Source organism: Aotus nancymaae, unplaced genomic scaffold (assembly GCF_030222135.1).
Source record: "Aotus nancymaae isolate 86718 unplaced genomic scaffold, 86718_ANA_hifiasm-v0.15.2.pri h1tg000032l_0, whole genome shotgun sequence".
In the NCBI taxonomy this organism is placed as follows: Eukaryota; Metazoa; Chordata; class Mammalia; order Primates; family Aotidae; genus Aotus; species Aotus nancymaae.
In genome coordinates, this window is record NW_026988445.1 from 9,606,599 (window position 1) to 9,632,953 (window position 26,355).

At 39.2% G+C, this 26,355-nt stretch overlaps 1 long non-coding RNA gene across 1 annotated transcript in view; it reads right to left on the minus strand.

Annotated features, from left to right (window-relative positions):
• The window catches only part of LOC135277425 (uncharacterized), a 372,506-nt gene extending 354,476 nt beyond the window's left edge, over positions 1-18,030 (minus strand). Inside the window, exon 1 of the long non-coding RNA XR_010345024.1 lies at positions 17,895-18,030. This is a non-coding gene — a long non-coding RNA (uncharacterized LOC135277425). The remainder of the gene's footprint in view (positions 1-17,894) is intronic.
• Between the last annotated feature and the right edge of the window lie 8,325 nt (positions 18,031-26,355).

The following is a 26,355-nucleotide window of genomic DNA, read 5'->3' on the forward strand; positions in this document are numbered from 1 at the left end:
GCTAACACTCTTATGGCCAGATACAGTTCAGCATAAAGCATAATTACACATTTAGAAAGATAAGATGGTGCCTATATTTTATATTTTTCATACCCCCAGTGAAACCTCACACAGCCCTCCACAGCCACACACACCTTTTTGGCGGCAAAATGCATGACTATTCTCACCAAATGGAGTAAGCTTGCACTAAATTTAACATTTAAAATATCTAGATTACAGGGATTTGGGGATGTTATGCTTGTGGATAAAGCATTTGGATCTGTACAGTTTTCTAGAATGCAGTATAAGGAATGCAAAGGGAGGCAAATTTCCTTGGCACACTGTGTGTGTGTGTGCGCGCACGCACACACGCGTGTGTATTCGTGATGGGGGAGCATTCCAATCTTGAATATGGAGAAAAGGCTTCCCAGAGCCCAAATGCTAAGTGGGAGTTGGTCAGGTGGAGGTAAGGGGTTTTATGGGGAAGAGAAAGATGTTCCTGGCTGAAGCAGCATGATGTAGTAATTGTGTGATATGTAAGGTATTGGGGAAAATGAGAGCACAATGTATTCTTCAAACTTTCAAGTGTGGTAAATTGAAAGATGGGAAGTATGAAAAGATGAGGTCACATCCACCCAAGTTGGAGAAATTAAAGGTAAGAAGTACTAGATCTTATTCCTGAGTGAACTCCCACTGAGCTGGCAAAGTTCCATCTCCTCAATAACAGACAGTGGTAACATCTTTAAGCTGCAAACAAGTTGCTTCCCGACTACAAGAAGGCATTGCCATGAGCTAGCAACATAGCTTTCCCTGACTGCAAACTTTCTCTCAGACTCAACACTGCCCTGCAAACTCTTCCTTCTGCTTTCCTAGCAACTTGAAACCACAGTTTCCCAACTATCTGCTTTACAACCAGGCTCTGAGATATGCCTGTCATTTCAATATCTTTATTGTCCAGCGTTCTAATTCATCCTCTGCAGCTTAGAGCCATTGATATATGTGATTCAGCACTTTAATCACCTTTGCAGTTTTAACCATAGGGTTAGATGATTCTGTTTTTCCCATCCACCCCATTCACCTTTAAATGTGCTGGGAACTGTGTATTGAAGTTGAGTTGTACACCCATCTTCAAACATATTCTCCACTTACAATTTCATTTTTGTTTTCAACATTCCCCCACCACTTTTTGAATTAAGTAGGAATAATGGCAGCTGGCACTACTTTTGGTGTTTGAACCTGAGTTATTAATGAATTCATCACTTATTAATGGTAACATGAGGAAAATTATTTAACCTCTTATATGATTTCTGCTTTTGTACAACAGAAATGTAAAAAGACAAGATGCACGTCACCAAGTTGTTGTCAAGATGACCAAAAAGAAATGCCCAACTCATGCTGGGTGCTCATTAGCAGCAGATCCCTTCCATAATATAAGTACCTCCTCCCTTGTTCATTAGAGTATATTTTGTTTGGTTGTTAATGCTCATATTGTCTCACTGGAGTCATGGAATAAAGTTTCTTCTAAATTGAACATTTGAATAATTATTTATCATGGAAAGAGATACCAAGACACATATGATGCACGTTACACAATGCACACACATGTAAATGCACAGAGAGAGAGAGAGATCAATTAAAAGGACAAAAAAGAAAGAAAACTAGAAAATTATGAATAATGTCCTCGAAAAATGAAAGAAGATACTGCATCCATGAAACAAGAACAGATTACAATGTAAAAAGAAATCGGAGAACAAGGAAGCAATTCTGAAACCACTTTACATGTTTGCTAAAACTGAACAAGTAAATAGTAATACATAAATCACAGATAATGGGAGTCAAGGTTCTTACTGTCAAAGAAAGAAGTTACAAATAAACAATGAGAGAAGGCTAGAGTGAATCCTGTGATGCAAGATTAGAGTCAAAGAATATGAGCTCATGCTTGTGTACATACACAACACACACATAGATTTAGAAATATTTAAAATTTAAAAAATATATATGTATATATGGGTGGTATAAATACATACATATCCTATCTCTGTCCATGGAGGTGACCTAGAAACAATAATACCCCAGTAGCAATGAACACACCCAGCACCCATATCTTGGCTTCTAATACTATTCTTTAATAAGGAACCAGGGATACTTGGAGAAATGGCTGATTCTAGGGCTGCAGCAGGAAATATATAAGATGAATCTGGAGCCTCTTATTAAGGTGTCATAATGTAAGGAAGTACTCAAAACTACAAAATAATGGGATATGTCAAAGGGACACAGGAGCCAACTTAAAGAGATTCTAAAGACTAAAGTTAGAACAATTTGAGGAGCAAAATAAATAACATTATTTGATTATAACCCAGAGAATAAAACATCAAAAGTCCATACTGATATCAATACATGATTGAATAAATGTGGAAAAGAGACAAATATCACACACAGATGAATTCCAAATAATTCTTGTTATTTATAGAGATGGAGCTCAACTCCCTATCACTTGAGAGTAGGCTGTGCTTAGTGGCTTGCTTCCCAAGAATAGAATATAAAAAGGGCTGGGGACTGGACATGGGTGGGAATGTAACATCACAGTGGAGAAACCTGGAAAACACTCAGTTGGCCAGATGATAAGGATTAACACTATCAGGGATGAGGCATGTGGATATCAAGCATCCTTTATAGGATGTAATGACAATAACACTTTACCTCTGTGGTCTTCTAGAAACCCATAATCTCAAACTGACCATGAGAAAAATATCAGAGAAACCCAAATTAGAGATATGCTACCGAATACCTAACAAGTACTCTTCAAAAATGCTTAGGACCTATGCAACAATTTTGCATATTCTTCACATGTACCCCAAAACCTAAAATACAATTAAAAAAAAAAGAAAAAAAAATGTTTAGGTCCTAACAAACAAGGTTAAGACTGAGAAATTGTCACAGATTGGAGGAGACTAAAAAGGCAGGACGACTAAGAGCAACATGTTATCCTAGCTTGAATACCAGAACAGAAAAAGGAAATTACGGAAAAATCAGCGACATCCAAAGAGACTATTTTCGTTAATGAAAATTTCTTTGTTTTGACAAGTGACCATGGTTGTGTAAATGCTAACATTAGGATGCTCTCTGTGAAGTTCTCTGAACTGTCTTTGCAACTCTTCCGTAAATTTAAAATTATTCCAAAATAAAAAGGTGAGAAAAATTATGTTTGGTTAAATAGGTACGAGTTGAGAGTTGAGGTTTTTTGAGAGCTTCCCAAGGGTTTGGGGATGATGGAGAAAGATATTCCTGAATGAGAAGATGGTCATGGGATGAGATTGGAATCACAAAATTTTAGTGACAGAAACAATAATAAGAGCAATCAATATTTTCATTCAGTTCTTATTAAGAACCAGATAATGACTTGGAGATCTTATTTATAATATTTCGTGTAATCATCACAATAGCCCAAAGAGGTTAATATTTATTTTTGTCCTTGTGGATGTGGATGCTTAGTTGTTTGAAAGGAAAACAAAACTTTGCCTGGATTGTTCATGTAGGGAGTAGAGCTGGGATTGGAACTCAGGTTCATCTGACTCTAAAACTCATACTCTAAATATCACACTTGATTTTAGTCTCCAGCCCAACCAAAAACCAAGGACCATGAAACAGAAAGGATTGATTCACTTTAAAAGTTAGCTTTGCTACATGGACAACAGGCTAGCTTGGCCTTAATTGCAAGGTCCTCTTACGGTTTCAATTAGCAGCAAGAGGGCAAACCCCAAATTGCAACTGTTTTTCAAGCCTCTGCTTGTATAATGTTTGCTAACATCCCATATGCCAAGGCAAGTCCCACAGTCCATGGAGGTTCAGTGAGTGAAGAAGCTGATTCCAGTTCCTGTTCAGAGGACCTGCACTATCACATTGCAGAAGACTGGAGCAGGGTGGAACACCATTGATGATCTCATGGTCACCTGGATGAGGGGAAGAGAGGCAGTGCATATGCAGGCCTCTGGAGTTCTGTTCGGAAGGTTGCTAAGGATATACCTGTCTCGAGTCTGAATCCTGAGATGCGGAGATTTGGACTGTGAGGACAGAGAAGGGTCAGGGAAAGCCTGGTGGAAGATCAGGCTGTACTGTGTGATCAGGCTGTACTGTGAGGCTGCCAAAGAGCAAAACTAACTAAAATAGGACAAGCTGTGGGAAGAACAGGTGGGAGGAGGCCTTAAATGAGAAGCTCAGACACTGGGATTGCTAGGCCAGGAAACCCCCTGGCCAACGATGGGTTCTAACTGATTTCTGTGTCCTGAATAGGGCCTGACACCAGGTACGAATGAATAAGACTATATGCTAGGGTAAGTAAATATATGAATGTAATGTAGTACATGGGTGGTTATAATTTATACAATCATATTTGAAAAGAAGCATGAACAATTTTCATTTTAAAGGATTAAGTTACAAAAAGTATGCTTAAAATAGATTGTATTTTAGAATAAAATGTCCTTTCTGTTACATCTTGCAAACTACCATTCAATAAATTTTATAATGTATTTTTTTACTTCTTTGAAAGTAATTGGCTTAACATTTTGTATCTTCTTGAAGTGACTTTCTTTTCATTATAAAAACCCAACTGAGTACTTTGTAGCAATTTACATTTTCTTCCTTCCTGTTTATAGAGTATAAAATGAATATAGGCTCTTATTCTTATACCAAATAACTACATAAAATGCCAAGACTCTGGTTAATTAACAGTGGATCTTTAAATAACACATGTCCTCCAAGTAAAGCAAGTCAGAACTCGAAGTGCCCAAACATGTCATAGGTGACTGGTGAAGTGTGCCCAGTGATCCAGTAAATGGATAACTTCACTATGGCAACCATTATTTTGGATAGCTGCACCATAGGCAAAGCAGAAACTGACCAGAGACCAGATATTTCTTGCTCTCCATGCACGGACTCAAAGAAGAGCACAGCACCCAATAACAGCAGAAGGTATTGGTGCTTGACAGTGCTGCAGCTGCATTGAGTTTACTTGCAACTTATGCTGCTTGGTTTTTGCCCACACTGGATAAAGGAATGTAACTAAAACACTGAGAGCAGAAAACACCATTCCAAGGACACAAAACTTCATATCATAAGAAGAATTTAGGATTATACCTAAAGTTACAGGAATCAGTGTTGAGTCATATTCTGGTGAAGAAGGCCTTTTCGTGGCAGAGGGTCTGCGTGGCCATAATCACCAGTGTAAACATGGCCTTGATCAGCTGATGGATGCCTGTGGATTTGCCCTTCGAGAGAGGTTGGTGAAGGCCTTGTAATCACAGAAGCGAGGGCAGAAGGAGGATCTTGGGGTGGCAGACTTGTTGAGGCAAACCAATTTCTGGCAGATGTGCAAGCCCAGCCAGGTGACCACAAGATGCACCAGGGTCAGGTTCATGTTAGGGATCCACTTGTTGAGGAACATGATGCAGATGGACACCACCAGGTTGTGGAGGGACCTAGTGATGATGCTTGCTTTGCACCACCATAAAGAAGAACACACTTATCATCTTCCAGGCAAGCAGCCATCCCTCAGCACACACCACTACCCCAATCCAATCTTGGGTACTCTTGAAGACACATAGTTGTAATTTGTAAGAAATACAGTCCTTCTGGTAGGGCAGGGGTAGATATTTTAGTTCACAAAGGATTTGGAATTCCTCAAATCACTTGGGGCATCTCCTTGCTTTGCCCACATAGTGACCCTTTGGGAAATGGCACCGGGTGTCCCAGGCTGGTGCTTAAAGTGGGAGTACTAATGTAGGATGTGGCAAAATCTACCTGATAGAATATCACTATGCTTCCTTTTAAAGGGAGCCTTATTTGACTCCTCTTTTTGATGCAATTGTTGGTATACAGAATGTGCCAAAGGTCCTGAGGGGAATCCTAAACTCTGACAACACGTGTGACCCAATGGAATGCAGAGGGCAGGGCCTCCTTCCAGAAACACATCAGCACCAATCCTAGCTCCAATCCTACTTGCTGAGGGGTCTCAGCTCTGTTACCTACACCCTCTATGTCTCAGTTTTCTTCTAAGTAAAATGATAATATTAATAGTAGCTAGCTCATATGATAGAGGGGATTAACTGAGTACATAAAGCACACAGAACATGCCTGGCACACAGTGGGTGTAACTGTCTCATTAGTGACCATGACTTAGAATCACCAATTTCAGGAGTCCCCCTGGGTGGCAGGACTATCCTTTATATATGTTCCAAAACTGCTTAATGAGCAGAAATATATTTCAGTTAAAAATAATTTATATTATAATATTCTTTAGTTGGGTTTAGTTAGGTTTCTGTTGTTAATTGAAAGTGCTCCATGTATGTTCACTGCAGCACTATTCACAATAGCAAAGACATGGAATCAACCCAAATGCCCATCAATGATAGACTGGATAAAGAAAATATGGTACATATACACAGTGGAATACTATGCAGCCATAAAAAGAACAAGATCATGTCCTTCACAGGGACATGGATGGAGCTGGAGGCCATTATCCTTAGCAAACTAATGCAGAGACAGAAAGCCAAATGCCTTATGTTCTCACAAGTGGGAACTAAATGTTGAGAACACATAAACACACAGAGGGGAACAACACACACTGTGGCCTGTTGGAGGGTGGAGGGAGAAAATCCTAGGTGATGAAATAAACCCTCATGACACAAGTTTACCCATATAACAAACCTGCACATGTACCCCTGAACTTAGAAAAAGAAAGAAAGTATAAGTTCAGAAATGTTCATACTCTGTATCTGAATTAAATGTTGGTTACCTTAAAAGAGTGGTTCTTAATCAGAGACAGTTTTTATCCCAGGGGGCATTTGTCAATAACTGGAGCCATGTTTGTTTGTCACAACTGAGAGTATTACTGGATCTAGTGAGAAGAGAACAGGGATGCTGCACAGCACTTTACAGCGCATAGATAGCGCCCTGGCAACAAAGGGTTATCTGGCCCAAAATGTCACTAGTGCCAAAATTGAGAAACTGCTCTACAGGACCTAGTAAAAAGAAAGTCAGTAAACAACTGTACTCCCATTAGGCAAAAGAACATTTTCTTTTCGAAAGGAAGTTGCAGAATGAGTGCAGTGGCTTATGCTTCTAATCCCAGCACTTTGGGAGGCTGAGGGAGGTGGATCACCTGAGGTCAGGAGTTCAAGACCAGCCTGGGCAACATGGTGAAACCCATCTCTATTAAAAATACAGGCCGGGCGTGGTGGCTCACGCCTGTAATCCCAGCACTTTGGGAGGCCGAGGCGGGTGGATCACGAGGTCAAGAGATCGAGACCAAACTGGTCAACATGGTGAAACCCCGTCTCTACTAAAGATACAAAAAATTAGCTGGACATGGTGGCGCGTGCCTGTAATCCCAGCTACTCGGGAGGCTGAGGCAGGAGAATTGCCTAAACCCAGGAGGCGGAGGTTGCGGTGAGCCGAGATCGCGCCATTGCACTCCAGCCTGGGTAACAAGAGCGAAACTCCGTCTCAAAAAAAAGAAAAAAAAAAAAAAAAAATACAAAAGTTAGCCAGGCATGGTGGTGCATGCCTGTAATCCCAGGTACTAGGGAGGCTGAGGCATGAAAATCACTTGAACCTGGGAGGTGGAGGTTGCAGTAAGCCGAGATCACACCATTACACACCAGCCTGGGTGACAGAGCTAGACACTGTCTCAAAAAATAAAAATAAAAAAAGGAAAGTGAGGTAAAGACAAACATGCATCCTGGAGTCAGGCTTGCTGTGCTGATATATTCTGTTGCTAATATATGGTTGATGATTCTAAGCTTTCTTTTTGCTGATGATTTGTGGGGAGGGTGTCCGAAGAGCACAGGGAAAGAGAACAGAAGAATCAGAGAAAAAGTAAGTTTATTAAGCTAATTATCTTTCCAATACTAAAAGAGTAAAATGCTTACTTCCCTGATGGAAAAAAAAAGTCATTCATAGATAAGAAAAATCAATTACAAGAGTTTTTGACACCAAGTTGATTAGAGGTCCCAAAGTCATCTTGGGATATTTCTAAGCTTAACATTGACTTGAAATAAACATTCCACTTACCAATTCCTTATTAAAATATTAGCCATATCCACTAGAAAATGAAGCAGAGAGCTTTAAGAGGAAAGTTCTAAATGAAACCGAACTGCTGGAGAGGTAGTTACTTTACTTAAATATCATTATATACTACCGATTTTTAATAAACACAGTACAAAACCTAGAAAAAGTGTCCTTCTAGAATCAGAGGTGTCCAAAACCTCTGGCTTTTAAACATCTGAGCTAAAGATGTTTAGAATAGTTCAGGTTTGTTTAGTAAAAACTCTCTCCCTTCCTACTAAGGATGGAGTTTACTTTCCACCCTTGGACCCATCTTGGACCATCTATGTGACTTGCTTTGACCAATGATTAACAGAGACCTGAAACGTGCTTAGACAGTTTGTTTTGACCTGTGTCTTTAAGTGATTCACCATGAGAAGGACATGGCCTGGTGACTACTGCACCTTCAGCTTCAGCACACAAAAATACATATGGACCACACTGGACCCAGCCTCTAGCCTGGAGCCACACCTACAGCATGAAGCAGGGCTATCGGCCCACATTCAGCCTCCATCAGCTGAAGCACAATACATCTGCACACCTATGAGTCTGAGAATTAAGGCTTGTTATTGAAAGCCACTAAGATTTGGGGTGGGTTGTTAGACAACATTCTGACGGCAACAGCAGTAATAGATCACCAGGTCTTTGTGATTTTGCTTTTAAATAAATTCACTAATTCTAAATGGAATTCTCAATAGATATTTGCAAATTAATCTTTTTTCTATAGAAATAATGACTACTGCTTCTTTGTCTTGAGATGTTGAAAAAAATATATGTTTCATAGAGCATAAAATTGACTACATGAGGGCAGACTTCTACAAGGATTAATTTCTACAAGATGTAGAAATGTCTTTTATATCACTTTAGAATTCTCCCAGGCATTTGAATGAGAGTGGTCTTTTTTTACAAAGTTCTCTTGGCTGCATGTAAACTTTGAAATAAAATAAGCTCCAAGTTAGAAAACAATTGGTATAGCAGTCTATCTATGGCATTCTTGGAAAATGTTGGGTGGCATGGTTATTTCAGTCTTTGAATTTCCAGAAACATTTCTTCCATTTGGCTTGTGAGATTAGGGATTTAGCAGAGAAGTAACAAAACGGCACTTAGATAGGGAACTGATGAACTGCTTAAACAAAGATTGTTAATGCACTGTGATTGAGAATCTCATTTACATAAAATGAAAAATAATTAAATTGCATCTTAATTGTGATCTTTTCCAATTTAATTGAATTTCAACACTTAGTTCAGTGGCTGGAGTACAAAGGCAATTTCTTCCTGAAAGGTTTTATTATTATTTTAAAATTAATTTTCTTCCTTATTCATAGAAGGGAAGTGATACAGTCCAATGTGAATGAACCATTAAATGGACCTATATTAGGTTTTCAACAAGTACATTGACTTGGGTCCAATAAGCTTGGGAAGGTTGCTAAGTGTATGGATTTAGCTGCCACTGGTGAATTTGCATGTGTAGGCAGATGCAGAAGGAAGGTTGTGATATAAGCTATAGACTGTAGTCATTTCTTTTTCTCCTGAGGATGGGATGAATAAAATGAGCTTGAGAAAGCAGTAGCCTGAAGTTGGGGGTCACTGGAATTCAAAAATGCTATAATTTAAAGCTACCCAAAAAGCCAGTGAAACTATTCTAACCTGCCATGCAAGAAAATGGAAACTCTCAGAAAGGCAGTGATCTACCTCAGGCTGAAAAGATAGGGAATTCCAGAGCTGGGTGGTCCATCTAGATTCCCAGATTCCTAATCCAGGTATTTTTCAAGCAGATTTAAGGAAGATTATCTGATGCAAAGTTACCAAAATTATAGAAATTGTTTATTATGGTCATATATACAGGGTCTGACTTACTGTCCTTTAAATGCAGAAGTAGTGGTTACCTACACTTTGCTGTAGCATCAGCAGATAGTTGGGGGACCTGCTGGGTGGCAGAGCCACAAAAGAACAGTCTCTCTCCCATTGGAATTTCTCCAAGATCATTGTCTTTCTCATTTTGGAGTCCATTTCCTACAGGATCTATTCTGACAAAACTGTCCCGGGTGCCCTGTGGCCTCACAATCACGTCTGTCAAAGTAGCGTGGTTGTCCAGGACAAGCATGTATATCAGTGGCTCCTGGCAGGTGATGATTACATAAGCATCCTGCCAGCCATCCGAGTGGAAACGATGGCCCCAGCACTTCCGAGAGAAGAGAACATGCCGGGGGCAGAGTGCGGCTGGGATGCACATGCTTTCTGGCCTGGCGGAGATCTTTTCCAGTGAAGTGATTTTTCACATTGCGGAGGAAACTCGAGAAAAGGCTTCTTCATCTGCCAGACTCAGGGTGCCTTAAAACACAAAGTGCTTCAGCTTTGTTTGAGCTTTGAGGGGGTTGGGGTTTGTTTATTTTTATTTATGCTTTACTCTCATTTCAAGTGGCAAGCACTTTATTCAGTTTTCTCAGTGGAGCAAGAACAGACTGATTGGCCCTCCGGGTGTCCGGGAATGAAAGGTCATTCATCCACTTTGCAAACGCGTCCACTCAGGCGGAGAAAGCTCAGACAGCCTGTGACCTGAAAAAGCTCCTCATGTGGTGCCCCTCGGCCAGGCCAGATCCAAATGCTTTTCTCAGAGGACTGAGACGTCAGGGGGACTCACTGATAAGCCCATCTAGCAAGGATAGGATATGGATGAGGGTCTTCACCGAAAAGAGAGAGAAGATGGGAGAGGGGGCCTAACACATACAGAAAGAGGGAGAAGCTTGGGACAGGAGGGATGTGGAAAAGATTATGGAGACGGTAGAAGAGAAGGATTGCTTTTCTTTATTTGAGAACTATTTTTATCGGGATAGCATCTAGGCCAGGAGCAAGCAGCTTTTGCTTCCAACGTATTAGGTTAAGCATAGTTTTGTTTCTTTACCAACATTCTGTGAGCAGTATCACACAGTAGCTAAAAGGTCAGTCTCTTGAGTCAAATAGACATGGATTTGAGTCCCAGCTCAAATGCGTACTACATTCCCTAAAGCTCTGTATTATCATTATATTATGAAGAAAGAACAATAGCTACTTTATAGAGTTATTTTGAGTATCCAATGAGATAATGCAAGGAAGCACACTGCAAAATATCTAACGCATAGTTCTCAAATATTAGCTATTAATAACTAGTGAGTATGGCAATGGATATAGCACCAACAAGATTTAGAGACACAAAAAACAGAAACTGCTTTCAAGGAACTTGCAGTCGGCTGGAGGATATAAGATGAACATACATGAAGCAATATGGAAAGGCCCAAGGCAGCATAAAGTGTATAAAATACACTAGGTTCTGCATGAGTTTTCAAAGCCCACAGTGATGAAAAGTTGTGTAATAATTCAAGATACTGTGGGTAATCATCAATGAAGTGGTATATTTAAGTAGGTGCTAGAAGTGGAGATGAAAGATGAGTGTCTTTTAAATTAGTGCTTCCCCAGTTGTAATGTGCAAACGAATCACCTAGGGATTTCCTAATAATATAACTTATAGTTCAGTCCTGGGATAGGACCTCAGATCCTGCATTTTTAAGAAGCCCCTTAGGTAATGTCCATGTTATTCGTTCTCAGACCACTCACTGAGTAGCAAGGACTTAGAGAAAGATGCTGAAACATGTTCCAGGCAGCCAATGTGTTTACCCAGTGACCCGTTTCTTATTTTATACCAATTAAATATTAGACATGAAGGATAATGAAAAGAAAAGAGTGGAAAGAGAAATGGGCCACAAGGTTCCTACTCAGAAGGAGTTTTGGGATTTCTGTCTACTAAACTCTCATTGATCAGAAAAGCATCATCATTACCACCACCACTACCACCATCACCACCATTACCTACCCAAAACAACCAGTGGAAAAATACGCATTGAACAAGTATGTGACAATCCAGTACCAAAGCTTTAATAAGCTTTGATAAGTCCTAAACAGAAATGGAAGAGAGCAATCACCATGGGGCAAGGTTAGTTAGGGAATTTTTCCAAGATAACTGACATTCAACCCAAAAGCTAAAAGAAGTGACAGCAAGGAGTGAAGAAGGTGGATGGTGACAAAACCCAGGAACAGGAGCTCCCAACTGTTCTGACTTTTGCTTCTTACTCTTATTATGGCACATTGAATTATGTGTTGCTCTCTTATTGCTTTTGAGATAATTCATTCAAACATATTTGTGGCCACCCCTTCACTCCCCAATAAACACATACAGTGGATTCTTCTATCCTCATATAGACATAAAAATTATATTCTTCTTAAACTTTCAGTTTATGATTAGTCTAAATATAAGCCATGTTTGCTTTTCTGGAAATCAAATTAAGTCTAGAGAAGTCAGTTCCTTAGGTTGTAAATCACAAAAATGTTTTAAATATTAGAAGCATTATAGAAATGCAGAGATAACTGACATGTTTACATGGCTTGTGTAATTCTAGGTAACCATGTGTGTTCATTCTGATATATAATAACACTAGGTATACAGGAGGAGCTTCTTCGATGAGAAAATGAAACCTGCTTTGCTATCTTAAAACATATGCCTCGAAATGTCCCTTCTTCCTTGGTATTTATCCAAAGTCCTGCAAAAAGAGTTATAATCCACTTATCTCCAAGAACCAAGTTGAGGGAGATATTACATAAGGCAATTGGTTGGTTACAATGTAGATCTATTCTGTAAACCCACATGTAAAGACCGTATGGACATTTTGTCCCTGAAACCAGCACAAATAGAGGATTTATAGAGGGAGGCCAGGTCACCAGCACAATAGAAGGCCGCCAGGATGAAGTGATTTCAGAAGCCTTAAGATGATTTCTTAGACTACAAAACCTGCCTCATCATGCTTACTCATTACAGAAATTTATATAAATATGGAACAAGAAGTTGGATTTCACAATTAAAGAGATTAAAAATGATCACCTACATTTTTTAGTTTTTTACACATCAATGGCCTCACAACAGCCACACCTGGCAATAAGTTGTATAATAGTTTGTCTTTTTGAAACCCTATTTTCCCTAATATTGGCTTTTATATTTTGTCACCACTATCCCTCTAACCATCAGTGCTTCAGTGGTCAGATGGACAAATCAAAGAACCTACCTTTTCAAACGCGAGTGGTTTGGATTTTTTGTTTTCTTTTATGTTTTTACTGTTTGACCCTGCTTGCCACATCATTTGGAAACTAACCTTCCTAGAAAAGAGGACCCTAAGTTCATTGACCAGCACTGGTGTTTGACATCCTGCTAACTGGTCCCATCTTACTCAATGCTAGAAGCTGACTTCTCATCCAAGAAAATGTTTAAAAAGCTATCTATATAAAAACACAAAAGTTCTTAATGTCTGGTTCTTTCAAATCACCCGTTGAGGTTTGACCATTTTCCCCAAGTAGACATAGGACAGGGATATAAAAAGACATATTGAAATGGGAGAAAGGTAGCTTTCATCAGCTCGAAAACTGTTTTTACAATTTTGCTGATGAAAACTAAAGGAAAAAAACTAACATCCCAGGGCAAAAGAAAGTACAGTCACTCCCTGGCTCCCCACAGAACGAGACAGCTCAGATACCGGAAATGGCACTTGGCTTGGGTCACTCTACTCTCCCCAGCAAGAACCCGGAAAGCCAAAGACTAGAAAGGTAAGGAATCGACTGACAAGGCAGGCCTGGATCTCTGATCCCCTTTCTTCCACTTAATCACCCTTCATTATATCTGAGAAATGAGGAAGGGACAAATTCACCCTACTGAGTGGAGTTACCAAGCTAGACTACACTAAGATAACTCCTAGGGTGGCTTTGAAAAATGGGCCATCCCTGAGCAGAAATTTCCTATCCAGCATTGGGCTAGAATGGCCTGGCTCTAGAAGCCCCACCATTTTCCTAATAACCTCACCATTTCAGGCACTGCCTGGGAGCAACCTGAGGGAATTTCCACAGGAATGGACCCAAAGGAATGGCAGCCAGGACACTGTCAGTCACTATGCTCCTTGCCACAGGTTTTCTGGAAGGAAGGGCTGAGTGGCACATCATTAAAGGCTACCCATGGGTTCTTAACTACTCATAAAGTTCATCCCACGAGGACAGGGAAGAATTATTTTAATTAGATAAATCAACGTGAACTCATGTAAACAAAGTTAAAAAGATTATAAAAGCAATGGATTTTATCTTTGAAAAGGAGTACAATATGCATGTAGGCATAATGTCAGAAAAGCTAAAGCTTAAAAAGAGCTCAAGGGAGAAAAAGGACTCTTTTTAAGACACATTTGGAGCATGAATAAGAATGAGAATACTATAGCTTCTTTTACTGGAAAAGAGGGAACAAGATTTAAGTATTTATTTAGTCAGTCAACCAAAATGTATTGAGTATACCACTACATACTGAGAATTCTACTGCTAAGCACCAGAGACAAAGATAAGAGACATTTTCTCTTTTCCTTTAAGATGTGAGGGTTATAGATCACTTTTAAAATCTGATGAAGCTAGATATACCAAATATGGCAAAACATTTAGGAGGAAGCAAGTGGGGAGAAAGAGAAGATGTTGAGTGGTAAAGGGACAAAAAAAAAGTGGGTTAGAGCACACTTTTGCACGGTGGTTCACACCTGTAATCCCAGCACTTTGGGAGGCTGAGGTGGGTAGATCAAGAGGTCAGGAGTTCAAGACCAGCCTGACCAACATGGTGAAACCTTGTCCCTACTAAAAATACAAAAAAAAAAAAAAAAAAAAAAAAAAAGCCAGGCGTGGTGGCGCAAGCCTGTAACCTCAGCTAGTCAGGAGGCTGAGACAGGAGAAGAGCTTGAACCAGGGAGTCGGATGTTGCAGTAAGCCAAGATCATACCACTAAACTCAAGCCTGTGTAACAGAGTGAGACTCCATCTCTCCATCTCAAAAAAAAAAAAAAGGAAAGAAGCAATGTACAGTATAGTAAATATGCACAAAAATTTGCATGCAAATTAACAAGCCCCCTAAAATGGGTAACCCTTAGGTAGTTTAATTCACTAGATTTTAAACTCTTAATCTTAAATTCCTAATTCACATTTGTTTTCTGTTAGGGGAACAGTTTTTCAGATAAGAACAGATATTCACCAAAATAAGTAAAAAAAAAAAAAAAAAAAGTAAGAGAGCATGAGCTGCTCTCAGTGTGTTTATATCTATTGTTTGTAACAAATGTCATCTCAGGATACTTAGGGGTTATATATTAATAGTGCTGCCAAGTCACAGCCTGTTTTCTTCAAGAAAACATGGAGAATAGGACACATGTTGGGTAAATGATGGCATAATATTTCCAAAGGAGAAAGATGTAGATAATCCAATAAGCATATTAGTAATCCTAAGTAGGATTCTAAAACAGGTTGTGTGTGCTTAGAAATGGAGAAGTGGTCACTAGTGGCAAGTATGAGTTTAGTAAAAGCAAAGCATAACAAGCTAACCATATGTTCTTTGGTGACAGGTTATCACTAGATTGGTAGGTTAGGGGAATAAAGTAATCATGTGTCTGTAATTTGTCAAGGAATTCATAGTGTATCTGGCTAGAGTAGTGCAACTGAATGGTAACACAGCTGAAAGAAAATGCAAATGCTTAATGACTAAACCCAAAGAATCTTTACTACCAGACTGATGTCTTCATTGGTGCGTCTCAGAACTCCACCTGGCCAGTGTCCAGTTAAACTTTATATTATGGACTGTGATGGGTTCAGAAATAGCATGGAGTTAAAACTGGTGAATGGCATCAAGTTAAGAATGTAGCTAATATGGTAATGAAAGAATCCAGATCTAAAACTGATGGATTTTGTTATTGTTAAATTTAGGCTTGATGGAAACAGAACACTGCAAACATAACAGTGTCACTTTATTTTGCACAGTTTAGAGCACGCTTTTAATAATACTACGTGTACTTTCAGGTACAATGTTTTTAACAGTATATTGAAAGACTCAACCTGTCCTGGTAAGGAAGATAAAATGATAAAGGACCTCAGAATAATTCAACATAAGGAATGACTGAAAGAACTAGAGGGTGTTCAACATGGAGAAGTTGAACTTAGAGAGTTCATGTTGTTTAAATTATTCAAAAGGATTACATAAAAAGAGAATGACACATGTTCTCTGTGGCTCTGAAGAAAAGAATAGGGACAATTAAATATACATTACAGGAAAATGTTAACTTAGCTTAAAGAATAACTTTTTAATCACCGATTGCTGAAAAAAAAAGAAAGTAAATGTTTTCTGAGTACGACAGATTTTCCATTACTAGAGGTATCCCAGTAGATAATCAGATGGATAACTCAAAGACCACCTGGTAAGGTCTCCAAGAGACATTGTCCAGCCAGAATTTAGTTGGAAAAAAAGCACTCAAAGTATATGAAGCTAGAAAGTACTCTGAGTAGAGACAGAGGTCAGAAAACCTGGCCCTCAACCTCCTCCATGGAAAATTATCCCTTGGGCTCTTTCTAATTAAAAAATTCTAATGCTATTATGCTGTGTACCTTTTAAATTCATTTCTATGATTCTGTGTCAGTCAAAATAGGTTATGCTGCAGCAACTAACAACTTCAAAATTCTCACTGGCTTTTAAAAAAACAAAGGTTTATTTTTTGCTCTCAGGTTGATGGGGAACCTTCAGAATCTGAAGGAATTTGCTTGAGTAGCTAGCAGAGTGAACTCAGTACATTCTGCACTTGCTCTTGATGGCCTCTGGCCTATTTAGAACTACTCTCAAAGCTCACTCAACCTTGAGAGTGAGTCTTGAGATGGGGATGGGGGAAACAGGCAATGTAGTCTTTCATGTAGTCCGAGGAGAGGGAAGCCAGTTTTTATTTGCAGTAACTGACAACTGTCTGAAATTTAAATGGGTTTAAGCCCTCAAAAAACAAAAGAACCCAAAGAGAGAGCGCCGTTCCCTCTTCCCGGATCAGGTCCTACTCTCATCATGAATCTTTTCTGGGTAGGTCACTTTACCTTTCTATGCCTCAGTTTCTATAAAACACGGAGAGGAATATATTTTTCTAACTCTCAGGATTGCTGTTTCACATAATTAATCAATAAATAAAATTGTAATTCAAAATATTTTAATAACCATTGTTAAAAGAAATACTTTAGATAAATTAAACATTAATTTATTTTAAATGTTATTAAATATATCCATATAGAGTTTATTTGAGCAAAGAATGATTTATAAATTGGGCATCACTCAAAACCAAAAGAGCTTCAGAGGGCTCTACCCAGACAGTGTGATCAGCAGGCTTGTATAGGCTGAATACGGAGGCAAAGAACAGAAATCATTGGATTGGCTATATCAGAAATCACAAATATTGCCTTATTTGGGCTTGGTGTGATGGCACAGACTGCCTGTGATTGGCTGAAGCTCAGCTGTTTGTGTTGGCTGAAACCCAGCTATTTTTTACAAAAAAATACAGTTTCGATTTGTTTGACATTATTAAGTTAGGCTATGATTTGTTACCTAGGAACTCACAGTTCAGACAAAGCCTCAGATAACAGCCTCCTGCTAATTGCTAATTTAACACTACACAAATGAAGTGGATAATCATAAAAACTCTACGCCAAAACCTAAGATAAAGAACCATGCAGCTGAAAGTCTCCTGTATATTGAATACATTTTTAGCAATTTCATAAACGAAGAAAACACTTCTACTTAATATTCTTTTAACGATCTTTCCCCACTTTCCAGTGAGCTAGGTCAAAAAAAAAAAAAAAAAAAGTTCCAATCCATGTTACAGAAACCTACTAAGGCATGGGACCCAGCAAGGATTCCTCTGAAAACACCCAGAGCCGATGTCAGGATCAAGAATAGGGAGCCCTGGCTCCCCAGCCTACCTGGCCAGTCTGCGTACTCTTCCTCCTCTTCTTTGGCCTTGCTCCTCCCTTGCTCCTATTTCAATCGCTCCACTAACTCTTGACCTGGAGAATGGAGAATGCGGAGTACTTGGGCAGTGGATGAGGCGACTTCTGCCAGTGGCCTTCTCAAAAACAGTTCCAGTTCCCTGGCGACCTGGCCTGCCCCCTTGAGAAAGTCACATGAGGAAGGCTGGGCACATCACCCAGCCGTTCTAGTTCAAAGGCAGCCCAGATGTTCCAGGCATCCACGTTCTCAGTACAGATACCGAGTAATAATCGCGGCATCCAGGAATGTGGGCCCGAGTCCCTGTGCTTCCGGCGGGGGGAACTCCCCTTCAGGGAACTAATTGTGACTTGGACGGTGAACTGGAATGTTTGGAGACACGGGTTATGGACTAGATAGGGTGTAGGCAGATCCACAGGCAATGAATGCTCTCTCGTCAAGGAGTCCCTGATCTACCATGGGGTAGACAGCAGCCATGGAAGAGATCGGCTCGCGTCAGGGCGTCTCAGTGAGGGCGAGGATGCGTGCGCGTGCTCAGACAGTGCGTGCGCGCCTGCTCAAACACTGCGTGCGCGCGTCCGTGGCTGATTACTGTTGCTCTCAGCAATTGCTTGCCAAGCCCAATCTTAAAGGATTTACTAAAGACCCTATAAAAGATCATCAAAATTTAGACAGTTATAGTGCTCGCCCTTAAGGAACTCATAGATTGAGGAGACCAGGCATAAACACATGTAACAACTAGAGAAAAAAAAAATCACAAGACAGTGCAGAATACCACTAATATGATAGAATTCAGATGAGGTAGAGCAGAAGTGGGTCAGAATTACTGGGAAAATTTTCACTGGTAATTTAAATCGTAGCTCATGTCTAAAAATCTGTCTCTTCCATGCTGCTCTGGATTATTCCAGCTTCTTCCAATCTAAGATCAACTTTCTTTTCAACTAGCTAGATTGCTTTCTCCTCCAAACAAACCAGTATAAAGAAGCAGCCTGGGCCGGGCGCGGTGGCTCACGCCTGTAATCCCACCACTTTGGGAGACCGAGACGGGTGGATCACGAGGTCAAGAGATCGAGACAATCCTGGTCAACATGGTGAAACCCCGTCTCTACTAAAAATACAAAAAATTAGCTGGGCATGGTGGTGCGTGCCTGTAATCCCAGCTACTCGGGAGGCTGAGGCAGGAGAATTGCCTGAACCCAGGAGGCGGAGGTTGCGGTGAGCCGAGATCGCGCCATTGCACTCCAGCCTGGGTAACAAGAGCGAAACTCCATCTCAAAAAAAAAAAAAAAAAAAAAAGAAGCAGCCTTTCCCCTGAAACATAGGCAGGAAAAAAAAAAAAAAAAAAAGAGCAGCAGCAGCAGCAGCAGCAGCCTTGGCAAAACATGGTGGTTCACACCTGTAATCCCAGCACTTTGGGAGGCTGAGGTGGGCGAATCACGAGGTCAAGAGATTGAGACCATCCTGACCAACATGGTGAAACACTGTCTCTATTAAAAAATACAAAAATTAGCTGGGCTAGTGGTGCACTCCTGTATTTCCAGCTACTGGGGAGGCTGAGGCAGGAGAATCATTTGAACCTGGGAGGCAGAGGTTGCAGTGAGCTGAGATCACACTGCTCTCCAGAGTGGGCAACAGAGACTCTGTCAGAAAAAAAGCAGCAGACTTTCATGGAGAAGCAACTAACTACTCAACTAAAAGATAAAGATATAGATACATACAGGAGGAATTGGACATGATTAGTGGCATTTTTCTTAAATATTGCTGTTCTAACCTTTGAAATTTTAATTGATAATCAAATATCCAGCTGCTATTCTGCCTAATAGTGACTCTTTTCCATGCTTTTATTTAGCAGTAAAAATAATTCTGCTAGCCATAATATCATGTCAGTTATGAATTAGATTATCAAAGCAGGGAGATCTGGAGTGTGTACAAAGGGAAAATGCCACCTGTATAATCTCTTTTTGTAGGACTTGCCACCACTCTAGTTAAAGATCATGGGGGACCCTTTCCATGCTGCCTAATGCAGCAGAGCCTAACAACAATATGGCAAGTTATCAGCCTAAATGCTTGCTAAATGAACAACATCAGCATTTTTTTAGTTCTATGAACTCATGTTCTCCGAACTCATGTTCTCCTTGAACACACCAAGATAAGGTACTTTCCTCAGCCTAGAGGGGAACTATGACTTCTCGTTTAGTTGTTTTGGCTTTAGAATTTATCCCCCCAAATCAACTCCTAGAGAAACATTCTTTAAAAAAAAGAAAAAAAGAGGATATTTTATTCTTTTAAAAAAAAATTTCAGCTTTTACTTTAAATACAGAAGGTATATGTGCAGATTCCTTATGTAGGAATATTGAGTGACGCTGGACTTCTTTTTTCTCTTGAAAATGGGATGAAGGAAATGAGAGTCTAGTGTTTTCTTTCCTCTAAATTATCAAAATAGTCAGCAAAAATTCCTTATGTTTGCAGAAGTTTCACAAATGAAGGAAAGGTCACAACTAACAAAGACTGATAGGAGAGGAGAGACTCCCAGGCAGAACTTGCCTCAGAAAAGTGAAAGAACCAGATCTCATCCTGCCAAACACATTCAATCTTTTCACCATTTTTTTTTTCCTTAGGAGATTTCTCATCCAAGAAACTAGCTCTTTTTTTAAAGAGCTCAATACAACTGTCAGTATGGATACAGGTGATATTATGTTAAAATAGTGTTGATTCCACTAAGTGTTCACAAGGTGAACATTTTAGTAGAGGCCACTGAGAGGTCTGAGTATGAGACCCTTTCATTCTCAGCCCTATTTTTAGAGGGCACATGTGATACATGGCACTTGCACCTGTCATTAGTAAGCTCAACAGCCAACGGCCTGTTTGTGCTTCTACTGTACGTGTGGCCACATGGTGAGACCACTGCAGGGCTGAGGCTGTGTAAAGGTCATGATCACCCATGGCCTTCAGAAAAGGATATTCTTGCTGGTCCATTTAACCTGCATGCCCTTCACACTAACATCCCAAGGTAGTAATTATAAATGTTTGCAGGAAGAAGACTAGTTTTGCAGTTTATTTGTTAAAAACCAACAAAAACGAAACAACATACACACATACAAATACATAATCATATACACATATGATATGTATTTACATGTGAAAGGTTTAAAATTATATACCAAGTCTAATCGTTACAACCTATAGGTAGAGAAGAATGGGATTTAAAAATACAGGGAGTGGAATATTTTAACTTAATTTTTACCCTATGAACCTTGGTATTGTTCATAGGGTAAACTTTGGTTCAATTCTAATAATTTTGAACCAAAGTAAACTTTGGTTCAATTCAATTCTAGTCATTGAATTTTTAATGACTAGAATATTTTTCTTACCACTACTGTGATTTTTAAATTTCTTGGCTCAGAGGCTGTTATATAATAGAAATTTAAGGGAAAACAAGAAAGAGATTGAGAAAGAGAGGAAGGGAGAAAGGAAAGGAATAGAAATAGAAAGAAAGAGTATGTACAAATTGTCAAGAGCCACACCCATCAGCTCTGAATGAATGGAGTGATTACAGATAAATGGAGCTAATTCAGAAAGACTTTATGAAATGGTTTAATTTGAGCAGCATTTGTAAAACAATTTAAAACATAATGATGTACTTACTGTATCCTATAAGATGTTTATTCCAAAAAGATTGGATTACATAGAGGAGCACAAAGAAGAAAATGAGCATCACCAGGAACCCAATCTCACAGAGACAACCACAGCTCGCATTGCACTGGGTTTCCTTTCATTATTCTCTCCCTCTCTGTGTTTTTTTCTTAGACTACATTTTGAAGGGCAACAGAAACAAGGCGTAGCAGAGAGAATGGGATAGAAGTGGGAGACCATTCTAGAAGAGCAATGAAAAGAGTGTGTACCTGGAGCTCCTTTATCTCAGGGCTGAGATTTCAGAGAGATCTTGTCTGGACCTGGAATACTGGTATTGTGTCTATCCCTGAAGCTTTGCCATAGGAACAGGCTCTCTTGATCTTAGCTGCCTCCTCTGTAAAATGGAGATACTCTCTTTATCCTGTCCCCCTTGCTGCATTAGGTACAACACATATAAACAAAGCACACTCCAAAAATTACTTTATAAATCAACTTTCACCTGGAATACAAAATAATAATATCATGCCGGTTTGTGAACTATCTCCCAAAAGCCTGTTTAAACCAAAAGGTAGTTAAAATTCTGTACTGGGTATTTATAGCAATATACCATTTTCCCACTATTTGTGTACCATTTTTAGTCACCATATGGGTACTTTAAGGCAAATTCTATGTATTTATCTGAGAACCCAATCGCAATTTATTCATCTGAGAAAAATGCATTTTATTGGCTTATACAGGGGGCTATTGTTAGCCCTACCTGGAATTCTGGGGCACCTCTTGGCAGCATTGCCAGAAAGGAGGGAAGATTGCAGACTGGGGACAGGTTTCATTTCTTAAGAGCGCTCTTCAAACAGATAATGCATAGAACTATCCGATAACAAGAATAATAGCCACAACAGTATGTGAATAATCACAGTTCTCTTTCATTGAGGAATAACTATGCTCTTTATTTACTTTATTGCATTACTGTGTTTAGCTTTCAAATCAACTCTAAGACAGTTTGAATTCTCTTCTCCATTTTATAAAGGTGGAAACAAAGCACAGAGAGATTAAGTAAGTTACAAGGTCATTCAAGTTAGACTAAGGCAGAGCCAGCATTTTCACTCTGATAGTCTGGCTCCATAGCCAAAGCTCTTATTACTTGTTAATACACAGGCAGATAGGTGAACCTAGGTTACCATTTGTGATCACCATCACTGGGAAGTCGTGCTAGGCTATTTTAAAGATCATTCTGGCACTTTGTGAGTTCTTCTGAAGGGTAGGAAGACAGTAAGCATAGAAATCTGATCTCTCTCCCAGAGATGTTTAACAGGCCCAGTCCCCACTCCTCCCAGAGATGATGCCCTGGGCAGCCTGGCATTGGAGAAATTTGTTCATTCTGCTTGGAGTGATGTCACTACCTGTCACTAGGGAAGTTCATTTAAGGTTCTATGAACAAAGACTCTGACTTTAGGATTTGGTGTGTGTGGGGGTGGGGATTTATAATCATCCTATTCTCTCCCATAGTGCCCACTTCTTTGGTGGATCCATATTTCTGAGTCATCTCTTAATTAGAATCAACTGCCCATAACATGCTCAAAAATGCATCCTTCGGTGCTAGCCTCTACACATTTTTTTGTTTTGCTATATTGCTTATGTTTGTGCAGCTGCTTTGAGAGCTAAATATGCAATCAATGTGATGCAATCATGCTTCTTCCTTATCAGAGGAGGGAGAAAATGCCAACTTGAATTTTAGGCAGTTTTCGAGAACTCCATGACACAAAATCATAAGTGTACTTAACTGATGTGATCTTAATTAGAATCACAAGGGAAATTGGAATGTACGTGAAGTTCAGTTGTTTGTGTTTTTAATAGCACTGTTTGGCTGAGATTGGACAATTATCTGTCTCTGATTCACCAAGTGATGGAGAGTTTGTATTTCTAAAGTTTGATGAAAACTGAATGCTATGTTACAGTATTTTTTTCTGGCCTTTTTTTTTTAATACTGCTTCTTATGAGATTTGGATTTTGTGGGTTATGATTTGAGAATAAGCAACCGTAAGTAGGTACAGATACATACTTCTGTTCATATTCTAGCAATTAGAAATACATGGATAGTCATTTCTTGTTTGTTATTATAACTGGTAATATTTATTTATTCACCTGTTTATTCAAACATTTATTCAATCAATAAAAGTCTACGGGGCCCAAGCCATCTCTTTGTCTGTGTAATAAGAACAGAAGATGGACAAATCAACAAGACTAAATCCCTACTCTCAAGATTTCACCACAGTTGGAGAATTGACCAAGTAAGCCACGTAGAGGTCCTGGGGTAGAAGAATGCAGAGAGTACTGAGGGAGCAGGCAGAAAACTCCAGCTAGACTGAGGAAGGTCAATAAATTTAAAACATAGGGCAAATTTTACCAGAGCATGAAAAATTGATGACCCCGGAAGCCAAAGAGATTGAAGAGATTTCACTTTGTTTTTAATATAACTTGCCTATGTTAATCAAACTGAATAAACTTTTAGAACCTCATTTATTTTCCATCACTGATGTTCTTCTATTAAATTCAATCTGGAAGAGCTCATTAAAAAAAAAAAAGAGATCAGGCAATTTAGTTTGTTGAATTGGTATGTATTATCCTAGGTTTTCAGATACCAATGTTGCATATTTCTATTGAAAGCACTTTTTATAACGCATCATATTACATGGACTAGAACTAGGATGTGGCTTTGTCCAGAGGCATGCATTCATTCAATACATCGAAAATGTATTAGGTGTGGATTTTACCTCGTTTCTGCCCTCAAGTTAAAATCTAGAAAGGGAAGATTTATTCAGTTACCCAAATTGATTTGTTTAACATTGAAGGAGGTCTTTTAACTCCACTTTCAGGCCTATTCATTCATAAATAACATCAAAGAAAGTCTGAAGATGCCTAATGTCAAAGCCCATATTGCACTTTTTCAAATGGGAGTAAAGAAGCAAAAGTGATCATGGCATGGCATTCTAGTGTTTGTTCGCTTCCTTTGGGATGACTATAGGCCCCAGTCACACCGGAAAAGACAGAAAGTTTCAAACACTGACATGGCTGAAAGATTTAGGAAGGAAAATGGCACTGTGATGGGACAAATACTGAAAAACAAAAGGAAATAAAAAGAGAGATTCGTTCTGTTCTGTTCCTAGCTCATCACTCTCTATCCATATGACTTTGAAGAATTTCTTAATGTCTAATCCCTAAGTGCTTCATCTAAGATATGGGAGGATAAGATATATGATTCATAGACTCTAAAATATGAATTCTAACAGAAATACAACGTTTGAGATGACTCTTGGTTACTTAATTTGAGTCACTTAATAAAGAGAATTTAGTTAAAAGGGCTTTTGATAGAGAATCAGGAGACCAGATTTCAAGTTCTAGGTATCCTACTAACTTTTCTGTGTGACACTGGACCAGCCACTTCCTGAGTCCATAGTTGCCTCTTCTATGAAACAGTACGGCATATGTGGTGGGTGGGGAGTGGTTTGGGGACATGAACTATATTATTGCTGTGCCATATTCCGGTTCTAGCCTTCAATGGTTACACAGATGTGTCAAAATTCCCTGAGAAATTTTATGAGTGCTTCTCTGGTTTCCCTAAAATAGTATACACTCCTCTTCTCTGGAATGCAGAAGCTAGATGGCCATTTTCATTTTATAATGCTGAGTGATCTAATACAGCTTAGATTGTGAAGTTTTAATGATATTAAAATTAACTAGGACAATTTATTTCATTTAAGACCTCATGATAAATACCTTCATTCATAGGCTAAGACGGGAGGTTCTTTCTTCTGTTTTCTTTGATTATTTCCAAAACAAAAAGACTTCCTATCCCTTTGAAGATTGTTTACCTCTAGAAAATGAGTTCATGCATCCTACAGCTTGTTCTTCTCTAAGGGTCCTCATGCTTGTAAATTGTACGGATACAGAGATAAAACAGGTGTTCTTGCAAGCTTCTTCCAAACTCTAGAAGACTGTGGTATATATTATAAGTCCATTTGATTTGCTTACTTGAGCATCCAGTCATAAAGAATTTTAAAGAGCTACTAGAAACCTTTGGAACTCTTATTTCTATCTTTATTAAATGATCATCTTTCTTGCATGCATGAGCCCAGAGAAGAAATGTAACAATTTAACAAGATTAGGAGCTGATAACACTTGTTGATATTTTTGCAGTCTGTCCTTTAAAGAGCTTTCATATGTATTATCCTAGCAAAACATGCAGACTGCATAACAGTAGTCCACTTACCTAATGAGAAATCAAAGGCATAGGTTAGTAGGTGATGTGTCTGAGGACACATAGCTAAGGAGGACTGCAGCAGGAGTTGAAGCCAAACCCCCTCCATCTTCAGAAATAGCTAGTTAAGTCTCTACTACTTAGTATTGATCCCCAAACGGGGGTCCCCTGTGACTCCTGGGGAGAACTGTTGAGTGTGGTAATAACAGTAGTCTTTATATAATGAGTATCGGGATTAGCAAAAGATTCTCTTTTAGCTTTTAATCCCTACTCCCTCTTTCCTCATCTTTAACACATACTGTGACCTTGAAAAGAGATAGAAACTAAAAGTCTTCAAGTGGATTTGGTTAATGAATTACTTTATAGTACTTCTTGGAAATTCTTGGATGCTTTCTTTGTGTTTTAGATGATGATACAGTAAGTAATGTGTTTCTTCTCTACTGGGTTGGAAGACTTTGCAGCTCCATAGGCAGTGACAGAATTTCTAGTGCAGGGCCATGGCCTGATTGGTTTTATTTCTCGCTTGATTCTCCCAATCAGGGTCAAGA